This window comes from Lynx canadensis, chromosome B2, assembly GCF_007474595.2.
Source record: "Lynx canadensis isolate LIC74 chromosome B2, mLynCan4.pri.v2, whole genome shotgun sequence".
NCBI classification, from domain to species: Eukaryota; Metazoa; Chordata; class Mammalia; order Carnivora; family Felidae; genus Lynx; species Lynx canadensis.
In genome coordinates this window covers 104,058,124-104,077,611 of record NC_044307.1, presented here as the reverse complement: position 1 = coordinate 104,077,611, position 19,488 = coordinate 104,058,124, and positions in this window count along the sequence as shown.

Below are 19,488 nucleotides of genomic sequence, written 5' to 3'. Positions count from 1 at the left end.
CCGGAATGGATAAAGCCTTTAAACAGATCCCAAATAAAGTCAGAGTTCAACCAAAAATGAGGGAATGTAAAAAGGGGGGAGTTCAGGGAGGGTCAGTTAAAATCAAACACAGATGGAGACGAGCCTTATAAATTGCCCAAGCTGGCCAAACCAGTCCTGTTATACAAACAAAGCTCAATTCATCCCACTTTGTGAGACCAACCCACCCTGGGTTATCTTCCATACATACCCCTGGCAAAACTTCTTAAGATTGATGGGAGACAATTTCTGACCAACCCCCCACCATCCAAGAAAATTCCAACACTAGGTTTTCTATAAATCAGGCATTTATAAGAAACCAGTCTCTTGGCCTTAAGGTTTGTCTTCCTGAAGGTACATGTATGAGAGTCTCCATTTTATAATCTCTGGTTCTATTTTAGATGACAATTCTTTCACAGTATATACCCAAAAGAATAGAAAAAAAAAAGTGCACAACAAATACATGTACATGCATGTTCATAGCAGTAGTATTCACAGTAGGCAAAAAGTGGAAAAAAAACAAATGTCCATCAATGGATGAATGGGAAAGCAAGTTGCAGTATACACAGCCAATGAAATGTTATTCAGTCAAAACAAATTATGGTATATACTTACCATGAAATATTATTTAATCATAAAAAGTAATGAGTGACACATGCTACAATATAGATGAACCTGGAAATCATTACGCCAAGTAAAAGTAGACACAGAGGTCATATACCAGATGATTCCATTTATATGAACTACCCAGAATAGGCAGAGATGGAAAGCAGATTGGTGTTTACCAGAGGTTATGTGCAGACAGCAATGGAAATTAACTGTTTAATGAATGCCGGGCTTTCTTCTGGGATGATAAAAATGTTTTGGAACTAGGTAGAGCTGATGATTGCACAACATTGTGAATGTACTAAATACCACTTTATTGTTCATCTTAAAATGTTTAATTTATGTTATATGAAGTTCACCTTACTTGAAAAAAACAGAAGAGCACTAGGCTTTGAGAAGTTACGTCTCTTACCCAAAAGTGTGAAAAAGATAAGTAATCTGAGCTCCAAACTCAGGCCATCTGACAGGAGGTTGTGTAGTATTTTTCTTTCTGCTGTACTGATTCTTTCTGTACCTTGGGTTGTTTTTGTCTTTGTTTTTGTTTTTTAAGTAATGTTTTTATATACCTATAGAACGTTTGCTCTGAAATCTATCATTGCCTTTAGGGTTTTGCCTTTACACCAAAAGGCAGGAGACACTGTAATTGTCAGGAGATCTGAGGAGATTTCCTGATGGAAGACAAAATTATTTTAGCCACTAGATAACTGTGCCATCTATTTCTAAAGCTCAAGACAAAAATTTCAAGAAATCCTTAAAAAAGAATCTTATTAAAATTCAAGTTGTTAAAATTTTATTCAGGGGGATCTTGCATTTACAGTGCCCTGTCAATTGCCAAGATTTGTAACCAACTTATAGTTTCTACAGGAGGTAACCAGTAACAAATTAACCTCAATCTATTTGTTTCCTTCCCTGCACTCCTGTTCTGGATGTTTCAAGTTCTTACATCAAGGTGCTCTATGGTAACAGGAAGTTTCCACCCAAGATAACCTCCTTATGAACCATAGATATTTAGTTGGATCATGGCTTAGAGAAAAGAAAGAAGTACATATTATTAAGTTTGGGGGGGGGGCAAGAGAGAGAGGATAATCAGTGAGAAGCCATAAAGAATATGGATTAAGGGGTGTCTGGGTGGCACAGTCAGTCAAGCGTCCAACTTCAGCTCAAGTCATGATCTCACAGTTCGTGAGTTTGAGCCCCACGTCAGGGTCTGTGCTGACAGCTCAGATCCTGGAGCCTGCTTCAGATTCTGTGTCTCCCTTTCTCTCTGCCCCTTCTCCACTTATGCAGCTCTCTCTGTCTCAAAAATAAACAAACATTAAGAAATTTAAAGAATATGGATTAAGATCAGAATCATATGCTGGAAAAGAAAAGTTTGGAATTCATCAGCAATAAGTGACCTTAAAGTCTACTTAAGTATTACGGACACAATCCAGAGAGACTACACAGAATAAGAAAGAAAAAGAAGGAATGATCAAACACAGTGGAATATTAGTATTTTCATATTATTTAAGGTCAGGGAGGTGAAGGGACATCACAAATTTTATATTGATCTTTAAAAAAATACAGGGGAAGAAATAGAGAGCTTTGGCAGAAGCATCAAGGAAATAAAGCAAAACACAAGAGACAAATGGTTCATGCTGTCATTGAGGGATCAAGTAAGATATGAAATACAAATAATACATTGAATTTGGCATTTGAGGATTAAGACCCTAGGGAACATAACTTTATGCAGAAGCCTGTTTGGTAAATAGTAGAGAAGAGTAAGATTCTGAAGGGAAGGAGGCAGGCATGTGCCATCTGGAAAAGAAGTTTTCAGAAAGATTATAAAGATGGGAGAGAGGGGCGCCTGGGTGGCGCAGTCGGTTAAGCGTCCGACTTCAGCCAGGTCACGATCTCGTGGTCCGGGAGTTCGAGCCCCGCGTCAGGCTCTGGGCTGATGGCTCGGAGCCTGGAGCCTGTTTCCGATTCTGTGTCTCCCTCTCTCTCTGCCCCTCCCCCGTTCATGCTCTGTCTCTCTCTGTCCCAAAAATAAATAAACGTTGAAAAAAAATAAAATAAAATAAAGATGGGAGAGACCTGATCATGTGTCTATGTTGAGGTAAAATAGGTAGCAATGAAGTATCAAGAAGATACTTCATAAAGAAGAGACAACTAGTAAAGGGTAGTACTAAATAAGAGAGGATACAATTTAGAAGATAAGAAGAGTTTAGCCCCTGAAAGAACAGAGGAAATGACTACCTTTGATCTTGAGTGAACAAAGTACCTGAGAATAAATCTGAGAGACGGTGCTTCTAGAATGTGTGCTGAGTCCATCCACTTTCTTTCTTTATATACAATTTTTTTAATGCTTATTTATTTTTGAGAGAGAGAGAGAGAGAGAGACAGAGCGTGAGTGGGAGAGGGGCAGAGACAGAGGGAGACATAGAATCCAAAGCAGACTCCAGGCTCTGAGCTGCCAGCACAGAGCCCGATGCAAGGCTGGACGCACAGACCATGAGATCATGACCTGAGCCAAAGTCGGATGCTCAACTGACTGAGCCACCCAGGCACCCAATAGTCCATCTACTTTCTGTCCACCTCTCTAAATGGAGCTGCGACAAACTCTCATCTAGACTGTAGCAATGCAAAAATCTAAAGATTCTGTCCTTATTCCACCATCATTCCATTCCCACTGGGAAGCCAGAATGGTTTGTTAACACACAAATTAGATTAGGGGCACCTGGGTGGCTCAGTCGGCTGAGCATCCAACCTTCGATTTCAGCTCAGGTCACGATCTAACAGTTCATGAGTTCAAGCCCCACATTGGGCTCCATTCTGACATGACAGATTCTACTTGGAACTCTCTGTCTCTCCTTCTCTCTCTGTCCCTCCCACATCTCTCTCTCAAAATAAATAAATAAACAACAACAACAATAATACACACACACACACACACACACACACACACACACACACACACACAGAGATTATGTTGTCTCCAGTTTAACCCCAGGGCAGTCTCCCATTACAATGACAATTCTACCAGACGTCTACCAGTACCCTCAAAGTTTCTTGTGAAAATGACTCCCTGTATTTCCATCATACTCATCATCTTTGCTCCCTTTCTCTCCCTGATTCAGTCAACTTGGTTTTCCTTCAGTTTCTTGAACATATTACTTCTTGCCATAGATAAGGTATTTGTGGTTGCTCTTTCCTGTATCTGAAATACTCTTCTAGGTCCTCCACACACAGCTGACTCCTTCTCATTTTTCTGGTCTCAATACAAAAATCATTCCAACGGAGACGACGTTGGCGGCAAATCAATAGAAAAAGACCTCCCTCCTCTCAAAGCATCCTTCCTAGTATTTCTGACAAATTTATCTGTTTATTTGTGTCCTCAATCGAGTTATAAACTCTGTGATGATAAAGATCATAGTACACACAGAGGCTTAAGAAATATTTGTTTCATGAATGACTAATCGTACCTATATCTATGCAGTGATATCAAGTGAGGCAGAATTGTGTGAATAGCTGAGATACCACATTTCTCTGTGAATTAAAAATCAAATTCAATTACTTTTGCTAGAGACCCTTAATGAGATTTTTTGAGTTTTGTTAAGGGCCAAATTAATGGCATCCTGAAGGCTTTTCAGAGAAAGCTGAAATCTGAAGGATGAATAAGATTTAGGAAGTTAAGGGGGAGGGTGTTTAATCCCCCTTATAGAGAAAGAGTGACCAGAGGAGCTAAAAAGGGGTCGGACACTCTTAGTACCAGCCATAGTAGTGTTGGCCTTGTAGTGGGCGAGCTGCCTTGTTATTTTGTCGTTATTGTTGTTGTATTTGTTCGTTTAATTTCCATTTAGGATTCTCAGCTAGTCACAAGAAGAAACAATATAAAAAGGGCAGCATATCTTTCTACTTCATTTTTTTTTTTAATATTTAAATAGGCGTGCCTGGGTGATTCAGTCAGTTAAGCGCCCGGCTCTTGGCTTTGGCTCAGGTCGTGAACTCAGGGGTTCATGGGTTCACAGTGCAGAGACTGTTTGGGATTTTCTTTCTCTTCCTCTCTCTCTGCCCCTCTGCTGTATGTGTGCTCTGTCTCTCCCTCCCTCAAAATAAAGTATAAAAAATAAATAAATAAATAAATAAATAAATAAATAAATAAATAAAATATTTAAACAATATACAGAAGAGCTGAGTTTAAATTGACAATTTGCTGCCCTATCCCTTAACTCCCCAGAAACAACCACTTGAAAAAAAATGAACAAAAAACTTTTGCAGACCTTTTGGTGGTCATTCAGTATGCTAATATGATTTGAGCCCTATTTCTTCATCCGTTAACTTTAAAATTCATCTTTTGGGTTCTGGCTACTCATCCATCCCTCTTTAAATACGATTATATCATTCTTCTAATTTCTCTACTAATCTGTGCAGCCAAAAATGGTGACTCTAAATATTTATTACTTATCCCATCAAACACAGGAAGAATCTTTTGACCCAACTTTATAAAAGGAGGCATTAACCTGCATCATCCCTGGTCCCTTTTGCAGATCAATCTCTAGCCACTGTAATTTTTTCTTGACACAGTCAAAGATAATAACATTCTATCCAGTAACCATAATAAAGATTCCCTTACCTTGTCAATAGCTTGACCTTAAACACCGAAAATCAATGCAATGGAATATATGTTTTAAATAACTCACCATCTATTTTGTCCTCTCAGTGATCTGATGCTTCCTGCTTACCCTCCCCCCCCCCCCAAAGCCCCTTCACTATAGGAGAGAGGGGAGAGCAAATTTCACCTAAAGAGGAAGAAATGACAGTTTGGAAGTTCCCATCAAGAAAGAAAATAAAATATGAGTTTCTTCTTGGTTGGGAGGAAAGTGGAGAATGAGAAATATTCAGGTAGTAATCCACAGGGTATGAATTATCAGCCTTTGCACAAGCCCCTCTCCCTCAAAATGTACATTGAGAGCCCTGTTGTGTTTTCCCTTCATGTGCATATCATTTGAAAAAGATGGCAAATCAAGTTCCTAAGCAGAAAGTCTGAAGAGAGAACCACAGAGCTTTGCCCTCACTCTGCTTAGAGTCTCAGGTTGGAAAGATATTTTTACTCATTAAGTGTTCATTAAGAACACACCCAGTGTTAAATGATCAAGATAGAGAGATGAACAGCAACACAAAATCATTATCAGAGAGATACCTTCAAAAAGTGAAGACATACAAAGCGTCTTTGAATGTTTAACAAGTTAAATTGCAAGTTCCATGTTGTATGTTTTATTTTCTATAAAAAATAAATATACTTTCTTTGTAAGTGCTCTTTGGCTGCTCAAGTTTAAAAAAAATCACCTTTTTAGATAATATACAAACATCATTAAGCAGTCATTTGGAAAAAATCAATTTTGCAGGCCACCTTATTTACAACAAATATAGCAGGTTTATATTAATATTCAGAATGTTACAAATAATTAATTCTTATGTAAGTTGTTGTTGAGATATTGTTTAAAATGCCATTTATGTAATGTCTTAAATAGCCAAAGAAATATAGTTCAGACATTACAGATGGAAGGAATAGTTTGAAAAATGAAAACTAGCTGGAGAATTTGGAAGAATGTGGAAGAAGATAAAAGACCACCGTTAAAATGGGATAAATTTAGAACTAAATATGAATACACTGATCAGCTGATTAAAGAATCATTAGAATGCTGGGCTTTCAAATTTTACCTTGTTCTCCAAGAGTTTTATTTTTCCCTACACTCACGGTTTAAACATTGTTGTATAAAGTTGTCAGGTTCTAAAAACCATGTTCATCCAGTTTCTTACAGACCTCTTCCTATCCTCATGTACTAAACATCTACACTCAAATGGAAAGTATGTTAGGAGACTCTCCCTGCAATTTCTCTCCTGTATGAACACTGGAGGAAAGCATTTTCTAAATAATTATCTTGGGGAGATCACTAATAATGATAGAGATATTCATTCATTTTATTAAAAAAGAATAATATCCCTTTTGGCTCAGAATCCACTGCCCCAAATATGAACACACAAGACAGTTTTTACCCAAATGAAAGAAGAGTGGGAACGGACACAAAGCTTGAAAAGTTACATTATATAGATGCTGATTGTCCAGAAGTGCCCAAGGTCAACAGAACCTACTGGCCTGCAACAGCTAAAGACAGAGTGGTTTAATTTGTGGAAGGCCATTATACTGTCCATATTGCAAAGGCAAAAGCCACTGCCAACAATGGAAAATTCTGCAGGCCATGGCCCTAGCTACTGTACAGAATATAGGCTGTCACCTAATCAATGTGTATGACTCCAGGTCGCCCATCCGTCTTTCTAACCAGGCAAGCCACTACACTATGAAAAGTAACATTTTAAAAATACACACGGATGATGTATCTTTTCTGTAGGCAGAGCTTGGCACTAAATATCTAACTCTAGATCTCTAATATCTGCATCTAACATCGAACATCTACAAAGGGCTTTTCCCCCACTTTGGATTCCCACGGTACAATGATAGAACATTACCTCAAAACTGCAAAATCTTTTAAAGCTTATCTTATTCTGGGAAGCAATCACTCCTATTTTCTCACAATGAATTCAACGTTCATAATAAAGAATGTTTAATTATAGCAGCAGTCACCCATTTGGAATTGAAGTTGGATATCTGCTGTGTTTTTTTTTTTTCCTATGACAAGCTAGAGATTTTGAAGATATATTTTATTTTCCAGAAGATTCAAGCAGTTCTTCAAATGAGTTTGAGTCTTCAATTAGGAAAAAGGCACTTATACAGGCTTGGAGGAAAAGGCACTTATACAGTGGCTTCAATTCTACTTTGCCAGATAATGATATAAACCGCAACACATCAGAGAAGATAATGAGCTTCTAGAGCTTTCGCCAAAACCTCATGAGCTTAAATCAGATCTTACTGTCTCTAACCCATATCTGAACATTCCACTGGACGTGCAGAAAATTGCTTAAAGACAAAGATATATGGTTTTGAGGCACTAAAGTCCTTATGATACAGACACATATCACACAGATTTTGACAAGTCTCCCCGGGTACCAGAGATGAGCTGTCATGGAATACACAGCCCCCACAGAAACGGCTCCAATTATCAATTTCACCACTAATATATCTACCTTTGGAAGACATATTAACCCAATTCTTTGTATAGCAGGAGAAACTAAAAACTCCCAGAAATGAAAGTTTCTCGTGAAAAGCAAAGTAATAATTTTCTATAGCACACTGTGAAAAAAAAATTAAGTGATCTTTAGTGATCTCAAATGATTGGTTTTATTTTTTTTTTCACTCATTTTTCTGCACGGATCTAAAATATTTTGATTATATCAGCTTCCAAAACAAGTTTGTGGCAAATAAGCAGAAGAAAGCAAAACCAATCCACCATGCACATTAAAAAGTGGCAAGAGGGGCGCCTAGGTGGCTCAGTCGGCTGAACGTCTGACTTTGGCACAGGTCATAATCTTACAGTTCGTGAGTTTGAGCCCCGCATCAGGCTCTGTGCTGATCCGAAGAGTGCTTCAGATTCTGTGTCTCCCTCTCTCTCTGCCCCGCCCCTGCTCACGCTCTGTCTCTCCCTCTCTCTCAAAAATAAATAAACATAATTTTTTTTTAAGGGGCAAGAGAGGCGTGCCTGGGTGGCTCAGTCACTTAAGTGCCCGACTCTTGATTTCAGCTCAGGTCATGATCTCATGGTTCGTGGGGTCAAGGCCAACATCGGGCTCCGCGCTGACAGCTTGGGGCCTGCTTGATATTCTGTCTCTCTCTCGCTCTCTCTGTTCCTCCCCCACTTGTGCTCTCTCACACTTTCTCAAAATAAATAAAGAAACTTAAAAACAGTGGCAAGAGAGACCACCAACATTAAATCATTACAGCTGTACATTCTCAGGATCAATTTGTAGGTCTTAACTATCACTCTGATCAGTGCACTGAACACGAATATTGAGATACTTCTAGTTACTGTGACGTGTGGGTTTTTATTTCCCATACTCTTTGACTTCCACATGAAAAATAAAAAAAGAACAAGATGTGCTTGTAAACACATACCCTATATTAAACAAAGCACGGCAGTGTAAAAGTTAGCTACCGACTTTCACTTCAGGAGAACGTATTTGCACCAAACTTCTAGGAATTAATACAATATTATACGGTAAAACAATATGTCTCTAAAAGCAGACAAACATTAGATTCCCAAGGACGATTTTAAAGAATATAGTTTGGACTATCTGGGATCTCCAAAAAGAACATCAGATCTAAGAAGAACACTTTCAGTGAGGAGAGCTTGCTTAGCAATCAAGAATCTAAAAATAATGTGTGCCTAGCCAGAGGCAGCTACATAATTTACTAGGCTCAGTGCAAACGAAAAGTGGGAAGGCCCTTATTTAAACTGCAGGGATGGGGAAGTTTCTTCCTTTTTTTCTATGGTTTCTCTCCCTTTCAACCTGTCTTGCCTTTTTATTTGCTACTTAATGTTGCCCTCCACCCACAATGAGAACAGTCCTGGGCAACTGCAGATCTTCATAGGTGCACCGAACATACTGGGGTGACTTAATACACTGGGTGCATGTGTCCAGTCACTTTCCTCTCAGTGCCCACACCCAGCATCCTCCGTGGGCAAGCGCAATAAGCAGGTGGCTGAGAGCCCGTTCTGGGGGATGGGGTGGTAGAGGTGGGTAATGGGAAACAGGACTCTATATGAGCTAAGGGTCTAAGTCCCAGGGTCAAACTCCATTGTCCCATGGGACTCCATGTACAAAACACAAATCCAAAAATAAAATTATTAACAATTGTGAGATAGTGACTACACATATTAAGCCTAAAGTCCCTTCTGAGTGCATGGCCTTGTGAGACTGCACTGTTCATGGTCCCAACAAGCCAGCCCTGTCCTCAGCTCTAGACCAGAGTCTTGGTGCAATTGACATTTGGGGCCAGATAATTCCTTTTTTGTGTGCCTGTCCTGGGCATTGTAGGATGTTTCGCAGCATCCCTGGTGTCAACCCACTAAGTACTTCTCAGTGTAAAAACCAGTAATGTCTCCAGACATTGCCACATGTCCCCTGGGAAACAAAATTGTCCTTAGTTGAGAACCAAAGCCTTAGATTAATATTTACCTGCACAAACCCAGGATGACATCTATGCACTTTTAACATTCCTCTACTGATAAGCAGAGATGGAGAGATTCAAAGATGTACAGTTAACTTATGATAATCGTTTAGCAGTTACCAATTAAACAAATAGAAGGCATCAGAAGATGAGGTTATGATAGACTTTTGGGGCTCAGCACCGGCTGCCTACTAGGACATCTCCTGCCTGTGGCAAGAAACAAGGGATTCAGCCTTGTAAGAGGGCTTCGGAAAAAATTCAAAGAACACATTTCTTATTCTTCAAACAGGAGGCATAGAGTTCAGTTACTACTCTATTCATCTTCTATTTTTTCTAAGGCAAATAAATCAAGCAAATATTCCCCATGTTGTAAGTCTCTTGAGAATTATTGCTTGGACTTTGTAGAATTGGAAGCAATAAGGGTAGATCAGACACCTTTAGGAGTGCCATCTAATAGGCATTGCCTGCAACACACAGGATCAGGTAGAAAATGTTTACCCCTATCAACCTCTATGGTTGATTTTTAGGATATTATATCCTTAAGTGTTTATATTATTTTTTTAGTTTTTTTAATGTTTATTTATTTTTGAAGGAGAGAGAGACAGAACATGAGGAGGTAAAAGGCAGAAAGAGAGGGAGACACAGAATCCAAAACAGCACAGAGCCCAATGGGGAGCTCGAACTCAGAACTCAGAACTGCGAGATCATGACCTGAGCTGAAGTCGGACGCTTAAGCGACTGAACCAACCAGATGCCCCAACATGTTTATATCATTGCATCTTCCTAAGTACCAAAATCCAAGTACATTAGTTAGCTTAATGTGATTGATCAGCACCTTCTTTTACCATCTTTCACCATCTTCTGCCAGTACTTCCCCAGTGTCTCTTCTTCTCCTCCCCACCTTTATCCCTGCCTTCTACTTCTCCCAGAGACTGCCTTTAATTATCAGCTCAAGTGACTCTTTTTCCTTCAGGGCCAGTTCAGGTCCTGTTACCTGATAAATGGGGAATGGGTACTGGGGAGGCAAGCACACTAAATTCCACTAAGATACCATCCCAGTCTTATGTCCCCCTACCCCGCCCCGTTTCCTAACAGGAGCTCACAGACTGATGAAGAAGATGTGTTCAGCCTCACATAGCTCACCCTCCCTTGCCTTTCTTCACGATGTGCCCATGCCAACTGCTTGCCTCTACACCTGTTGAACTTCTCTCATTTGTCCAGATACAGGTCAAATGTAGCTTCTGCTATGAACCTTCTCTGATCATTCCATTCCACAATAGTTACAGGCTTTCTCAATATCATGAGCATGCATGGTCTGTACAGCATGTGGGGCATACTGCCTGGAACATAGTGGTCAGTCAATTACCATCTATGGAAAAATAAAATCCCCTCATATTTTAAGTGGGTGTTACATGTTATCATGTTATTTTTTTTTATCATTCTTCCCAACTACACTATAACCCTTTAGAGCAGAAACTATCCTTCCATAGGATGAATAAATTAATGCATAATTGGTCACTACTTTAATTTTATTTCTCTTAGTCTGTCCCTTTCTCAAACTGAAGCAGTCATTACAAAAGACCCTTTACTCTCTACTCTTATAAAAGCATCAGTCACCAAATTCTGCTCTTCCCAAGCTCTCTAGATACTTCCCCAAAGAAATGTTAAAAACATTGACATCATCTCACTACTTTCTGCCAAATTATTATCCATCAACTCTTGGATTGTGTTATATTGGCTAAATAATTATACTACTAATGGCTATTTTTCCATGTGGTATAGTTTAAATACACATGACATGCACTAAATGTTATAATTATTATAACAAGAGAAACACAGTCCTTTATACTCATAGAAAAAGATTAAGAACCATAAGAGAATTGTTTGTGTCTAGGTAGGAGCAAACTGAGAATAATTTTTTGTTAAGGGTATTCAGGTAAAATACCTGAATTATATAAATGAATTGTATAAATGATATATTTATGAATTGTATATGATGAAATGAATTGTATAAATGATACTTTACCAAAGTATGAATGAATTGGACATCATTTGTGGCCTGAGGGAAGCAATGATCGCTTTACACTGAGGATAGAACATTACGAGATTAATCAGCTCTGCTGATTAAAAAAAATCAGTTAAAAGAGTAAACAAAAATGAACAGCTATGGTTCAGGACTGGCAAAAGAGTGAGAAAGCAGTAAACCTAATTGAAACTCATATTTTACTGGTGGGTTTGTAATCTATGCAAATCAAACGATCATTTAGATCTCAAAGGAAATGTTAAACAGTTATAGCCAAACTTAGCCAGAAGGAGGAGGTTATAACAGTTAATATAAGTCAGTTTTAACAATGAATGTTTTGATTCTTGGGATACTTGTTGACCTACTATTGATCACCACAGAAGAATTGTAAGATATGTAAGATATGCAGTTATAAGATACGTAAAGTATACGTTGTGATTCTGCCTTTTATAGTTTTGTTTAACTGTTCCAGGGATTAATACCAAAATATCTCCCAGTCCTTTAAAATGAGGACTCAGTGTTCAAAAATCTTCCAAGTAAAATTATTTTATGTAACTGAGGTCTACTAAATGAGATTCTGAAAACTGGGAGGGAAAGTTTTGCTATGCTGGTTTATTTTTCTCTTAATAAAAAGTACTCATTTAGAATCATTTAGAATAGATTCTGAGATTTTTAAAAACTTAAACATATAATTAAATACTTGTAAATAAAATAGATACCTCAGTTAAGGAAAATGAGAGAAAAGGAGAAATGAAACAAGTAGCAAAAGTGACCAACTAGCAGAAATTTTTATGTGTCAGTGAAAAACAGGAAGATGGGCTGGAAGAAGTGCAGTCACGATATATTCTACCCAGAACAGATGGACCAGGGTGAGCCCACCTGCACCAGTAGCTTCAGAGGAAATGGATGCCTACTGGATTTTGAAGACAGTATGTTTTATGTTCCTAATCTTATAGGCACTCAGCAGGAGAGAATTGCCATGGATTCATCCCAATGAGTGTCACATTTTGGCATGGCTGAGACTGGCCCATGTGGAGGTCCAAAATCTGTAAATGAGCAGTTTCAAGATTATATGGGGGTAATACATAGTGTGAGGACCAAGGAATTGTTGGAAACTCATTGAACAAGTAGTTTAGGTTTGAAAAAGTTAAATATCATTTGGACATACCAGAGAAGAGAACATATTTTCAATCCCAAAATAGATTTTCTCTTTCTGGCGCTGCCTCCCATGTCCAAGAAAGGATGCATTTCAAGGTGCTTGGGAACGTTTATACTTTAATGAATGCAGAGCACCCAGGCTTGAAAACGACTTGCTGGATGTATTCCTGGAATCCTAGAGTGTTTGTTCCAATGATAGGAGTGGCAATCAGAAACTTTGGCTTATTTTCTTCTCTGACAAGAACCCACCCATCTGCATGACCTTTTCAACACCTTGCCTTCCTTTTTTCCTGTGAAAATATCATAGTAGACACTATTAGCACAAAAATTACCATTATGCATAACGAGTGCATGAAGAAACATCCAAATGACTCAAAAAATTTACTTTTTGGACTGCAAATTTTCTGATCGTTTCTTGGGGACAAATTACAAATGCAAAGATGTGACCTCTTGTAAGGTGCTTGGCATGTTACACAATTTATGTTTATTCTTTCCTCCACCAGCCTGCCGCGGAAACCCTCAGACTGCACTCAGAATGACTCAGGTAAGGAGCATGCATTCACTCACCCTAGCATGGCTCATTGACAAATGACAGACTCAATTTTATTCCAACATTGGAAAAATGTGAAATAGTGTTAATATAATTGACAGAAAATTCATCCTCTCCCTCTCCCTGCTTTTCAGTAACCAGCAATTTCCACATTATATAAACATCAGAATCAGACATTCTTAAAGTGAATACATTTTTCCTATTAGTTAAAGTTGTACATTCAGAAAAAATATGTTATTTATGTAATTTTCTTTCCTGTAGTTAATTAAAATAGTACTGTATTCTTAAACATTGGTATATGACTATTATCATAATGATTAACATAATGCTCAAATTGCTCTATTATTAAGTTTTTTTAATGAACAGTTTACTTAGGATTAATATAGAAAACCAATTTATTATTTTTTATTAAAGTAAGTTAAGACACAATGTTCCCTAGAGTAAATAAATACCAGAGAGAGAAAGAGAGACAGAGACAGAGACAAACATGTAGCTACAAAAAGCATTTCTACATAGAAATGCTTTTCTACATATCATGTAGAAAAATAAGGGATGCCTGGGTGGTTCGGTCGGTTAAGCATCTGACTTCAGCTCAGGTTCATGATCTCACTCATGGGTTTCAGCCCCACGTTGGACTCTGAGCTGACAGCTCAGAGCCTGGAGCCTGCTTTGAATTCTGTGTCTCCCTCTCTCTCTCTCTCTCTGCTCCTCCCCTGATTATCCGCTCTATCTCTCTCTCTTGCTCACTCGCTCAAAAATAAATAAACTTAAGAAAAAAAAGAAAAGAAAAGAAAGGGACAGGAAAGGAAAGGAAAGGAAAGAAAGAAAAGAAAAGAAAAAAGAAAGCTGCCATTTTAGAACTTCTAAAAAAGTGTGTCTTATGAATATCAACTCACGTGCTAAAAGAAGTAAATTTCTGATTGCCTGACTGACCTTGAGGATGGGGACGATCCCCAATTGTGCCAGGTTTCCAGTGTCCTAACAGTAATCCCTCAATAACACTTCTTGGTTTGATATGATGACTCTGAAAGAAAGTTGTGTTTTGTAAGTACCATTAATGCCAGATTATATAGACTAAACTAGGGCAAATGAAACCTGTTGCCACATATCCTTAACATTTTGTCACCTAACACAACACAGAAAACTCAGGAATTGCTGGAATCCCAGTTCCTGAATGGTGAAAAATATACACAACCATCATATTCACAGAAAGCTCATGAATGATTAGAGTACAGATGGAATTTTTTTAATGTTTATTTTATTTATTTTGAGAGAGAGAGAGAGAGAGAGAGATAAAGCCCAAGTGGGGGAGGGACAGAGAGAGAGAGAGGGAGAGAGAGAATCCCAAGCAGGCTACCCCCTGCCAGCTCAGAGCCCCACAAGGGGCTCCAACTCACAAACCATGAGATCATGACCTGAGCTGAAACCACGAGTCAAATGCTTAACTAGCTGAGCCACCCAGGAGCCCTTCAAAGGAAATATTTTTAAAGAATTTAAAGTATCAGTAAGTACTCTAATTTCATGTGTGAATATTTGACAAAGAAATATTATTTTTAGATTACAAACAAATACAGGCTTCCCCTGCTATCAGAAAGCAGAGCATTCCTATGAAAACATTTTTAAGTTCAAATGGCATAAGTCAAAGAAGCAATTACTATCAATTTACAAGGAAAATTTTCTGAACTACTTCCCAAAATAGCCTCTTTTAGGGTTTTCTGATACCTCAGAAAACATCTTACTAACAGAGGCATGAAATAAATTGAGAAAAAGCACAGAGGCCCACAGACCCAGTTCAAAGCCATGGTGGCTTGCTGTTGAGATGCCAAGTGTAGTTCCAGGGCAGAGAGCTTGGGCTATGTCACCCTCACTGTCTGGGATGTGCACCACTTCTCTAAGGGCTTGCTCCAAAACAAATGCTAAACACCACTTTTGCTTTTCCACTTTGGTTGTGAAAGTGAAAATCCTCCTCAGATTTTTTTGGTTGGTGAAAACAGGTACTGATGTAAGTCTTGTGTAAAACCAAAGGGACATAACACAACTTTCAGAAAGTGGGGATACCTATGGTAAGTATAAAATAAATTCATGCTCATTTTCTAGAAGTGTGGCCCTGGCCATCAGTAGATATAAATCCTCCTTTCTTTATGCAAATGCTTCCAGGTTACATGAATTTGGGTCATTAAAGCTTTCCAAAATATTTCGCAGTGAACACATTCTTCTGAAAATAAAACTCACCAAAAAGATTGGGTGAATAGACAAATTCAAGGGTCATTGACCTTTGATACTCAAATCCTAGTATTGCTTTTATTCTGATTATAAGCATTAGGGGCTTGGCAGGAAATATAGGAAACACTTATATGGGGTAAATGAGAAAAGTTTAATAAGGAGATGTTCGTGTGTGTGGGTAGACTTCAGGGAAACAGGCAGGGCTGGCTTCATGGGCCTGCCATCTTTACTGTTACACTTGTCCTCATGCTTAAGGGTCCTGCTCAACAGGAAATGTTGAGCACCTGAAGGAATTCTGCTCCAGACCTTTTTAGACTCAGGACTGCAGTAACAACTCTTCTCTAGGTCTCCAGCCTCCTGCTGATCTGCCCTACTGATTTCAGACTTGCCAGCCCCCAAAAACTTGTGAGCTAGTTCCTTAAATAAAAATCTAGATAGAGAGATCTAAAGACAGATAGGTAGGCAAATTACTCTCTCTAGTTTCCTGTTCCTTCTTGTTTGTTTAGATGTAGAAATGATAGTCATCTCTCCATCTCTATATCTAGATAAATATATAGAGAGATGTATATAGAATATTATATTTATTATAGATGATAGATAATAGATAGATAGATAAATAGATAGATAGTTCTAGTGAAATAATTACTCCAGACATAGCTCTTCTCTATCCTAAAATTTTCCCCTGTGATCCTCTCTTTGCCTTAAGCTAATTGGAAGTCAAAGAATAGGAGAATTCATTTATGTAACCTACAAATGTTGGCTTTTGAGGCACAGAGCAAGATGGAGAAAAGTGGGAATGAATCTAGAGGGCAAAATAATAATACCGGTCATTCGAATATAATTTTCTAATTGTAAAATTCTAAATATAGTTTCTAGTTGGTATAGTGTATAGTTATCAGTATAATGGTTGCTTTATCATATTGAACCATTTTTCAACTTCATGAAACACAGTTACTATTCCCTCTTCACAAATGAGGAAACAAAGACTTAGAAAATTTATGTAATGTGTCCAATATCATACAGCTACTAAATGACAGAGCTGGGATTGAAATATTAGTCTGCCTGATCCCAGAGGCAGGGGGTTTGGCTAATCCTAAGCTAATGCGGGTGTTTTATTCAGTGCACTCCTATCCTTAATACACTCACACACAAAATATTCAAATTATTTCCAACACCTCCTTTATATTTCATGATAAACTTATATCCTATTCCTACAGTCTTATTCTCCTGGTGGGAAATGATCTCTGCTGAGATGTCACCTAACAGCGTACCCTAGAAGGTAAGACGTGTTTCTCAAATACTAGGCATCCACAGAATCTGCAGCTGACTGAATGAAAAGCATTTTTCATATTTGATTGTTTTGTGAATATTTCATTTGTTTGCCAACTTTTTTGAGTATCCTTTGAAAGGAAAAAGGATTTATAGGGTTGTTTTGTCTTGTTTTGTTTCCATACCTTCTACAACCTTTACTCTGACAGTGTGAACAGCTGGCAATCAACAGCTAGAGAGTAAACATATTCATAGTTTAAGTTTGGTCATTTCCAACAGGAGACCTGAACATGGAGAGTCTTGACCTTGTCTTAGACCTACTCATCAGAGCAGAAAAAAAAGTACCAGGTATCAACTCAGCCATGAGTGTTGCCGGAGGATTAAGCAGGACAAGGAAGCAGAGTTTAGTCTCTGCAAATCTTTAGCAAAAGAGGCCCCAAGATAAAACATAGAACCTGGAGGCTGCTGCATCACAGATGTTCCAGAGGGGGCAGTCAGTATCAAAGGCATCCATTAGGAATGGTAGAATTCAATTCAAAGGTCAAGGTAGAAGATCAGAGCTCTTGATTCAGGAGTGAGAATGACCAGAGCAAGTTAGGGTCCATAAAGAGGAATTGCCCTGAATTCTAAGCAGGCTACTAAAAAGAAGTACAATTTTAACAACTATCACAGGGGCAAAGAGCAAAGTGGAGACGTTTATCCGACTTAGACCTCATACCAAATCCTCAGAGCTAGGGTTAACGGTAGGCTCAGGCCTGCCTGCCATTCTTGGACCATGCCTCGTACAAGGTACATGAGACCATACGAACCTATGGAGGTAGAGAATCTGGATCAGGCTGAGTCCCCTAAATGCAAGCAGCCTTTATTTCAAACGTCAAGTGATATTTATTTTTTAACTCGGTTACAAAGCAGAGTCCAATTTGGAGCAGTCAGATGTCCTACCTAAACTAAAACATTCATTAACTCATTAAGAGCATATTTTGTATTCTGGTTTTAAGCTCTAGAGCCCCAATGAGTTCAAATTCTCTTAGATAAACTAAAGGAGTTTGAGAGACGCTAGATGGAATGTTAATTTTGAAACTAAGGGCTCCCATCACCTTTTATTCTTTAACTTCTCTGATTATTTATGAGTTTTATATAATGATTATGTTTACTGTGGAGGTAGAGGGCTGTGTACACGTATAGTCAATCTCCCAGAAGTGAATATCTGAGTTACTTTCTCAGATTAGTACTATGGCCATTGGCCTGCTACATTTATGTAGGACCACCTATATACCCAGAATCCCCAATTATAAATGGTTAACCTATTATTCATTTATTTATGAATCAATTTATTTAATCTACATGAGTGGTTAATTATGCAGGAGATTTTGAGTTGATAGGCCCTGACAGTGGGTTGCACACAATCATTTTACTCACTTGATGAAAACCTCTGGACCACCCCTTACAACAAAGATTAAGTGGTTTTATCCTTTTAGGGCCTGAATAAAGACACCTATCAACACTTTGATTATATGATTGATAATCTGGTATGACCTCAGGATGCAGAGAGAATCTGCCACTGTTATGAGATACTACCACTATTGTGAGATCAGACTTGTGATGTATGCAGAAAGTGGAGGCTCTAACTTGAACAAACTCCAATATTTTTATATTGTTGGCCATGTTCATTCAATATCATATAGAGCCGAATCCATTGAAGACATTCACTTTCCATTCTATATGTTAGAGGACATATTTAGATGGAATAATATTTAGATTGTATAACTCTTTTCTCTAGGACTGTGGACAAACTTGAACACTAACTCCTTATGGTTCAAGAAATCTTGAGAAGGTTGAGTTTGAAATAATTTTTGACAATGATAGAATTTGCCAAACTTCCTTAGATAGAGTAAGCATCGACTCATAATATCAGCGAGCACCAATTGTAATTATAAACAATCATTGGGAATCAAAATAATCGCAATATTAAATATTTATTTTAGAAGCCATTATGATAAATGATTCAAGGTAACCGTGTTAATATAAGGACACCAAAAGCAAGAAGAAGAAAGTCTTAGGACTACATGATGATTACTGCTTTACTGAGAGTTACTCTAAATTTATAAATTCCAATAATTTTTAGATGGTGTATTGTGTCTTTTTATAAGTGTAACTGACAATTCACTTAAATCTGTGTTGATAAAGCTGTACTCTAAATGCATTGGGACAATGTTAATGGTCCAAGTAGCTGCTACCATTTCTTTTTTTTTTCAATATATGAAGTTTATTGTCAAATTGGTTTCCATACAACACCCAGTGCTCATCCCAAAAGGTGCCCTCCTCAATACCCATCACCCACCCTCCCCTCCCTCCCACCCCCATCAACCCTCAGTTTGTTCTCAGTTTTTAAGAGTCTCTTACATGTATATACCATTCATTAATAAGAAATGGTAGCCGCTACCATTTCTTATTAATGAGTGGTATATACATGTAGTTCATTAAAGGGTACCTTCAAGTGCTCTTTGGATTTCTCAAGAGATAGGATACATTTCT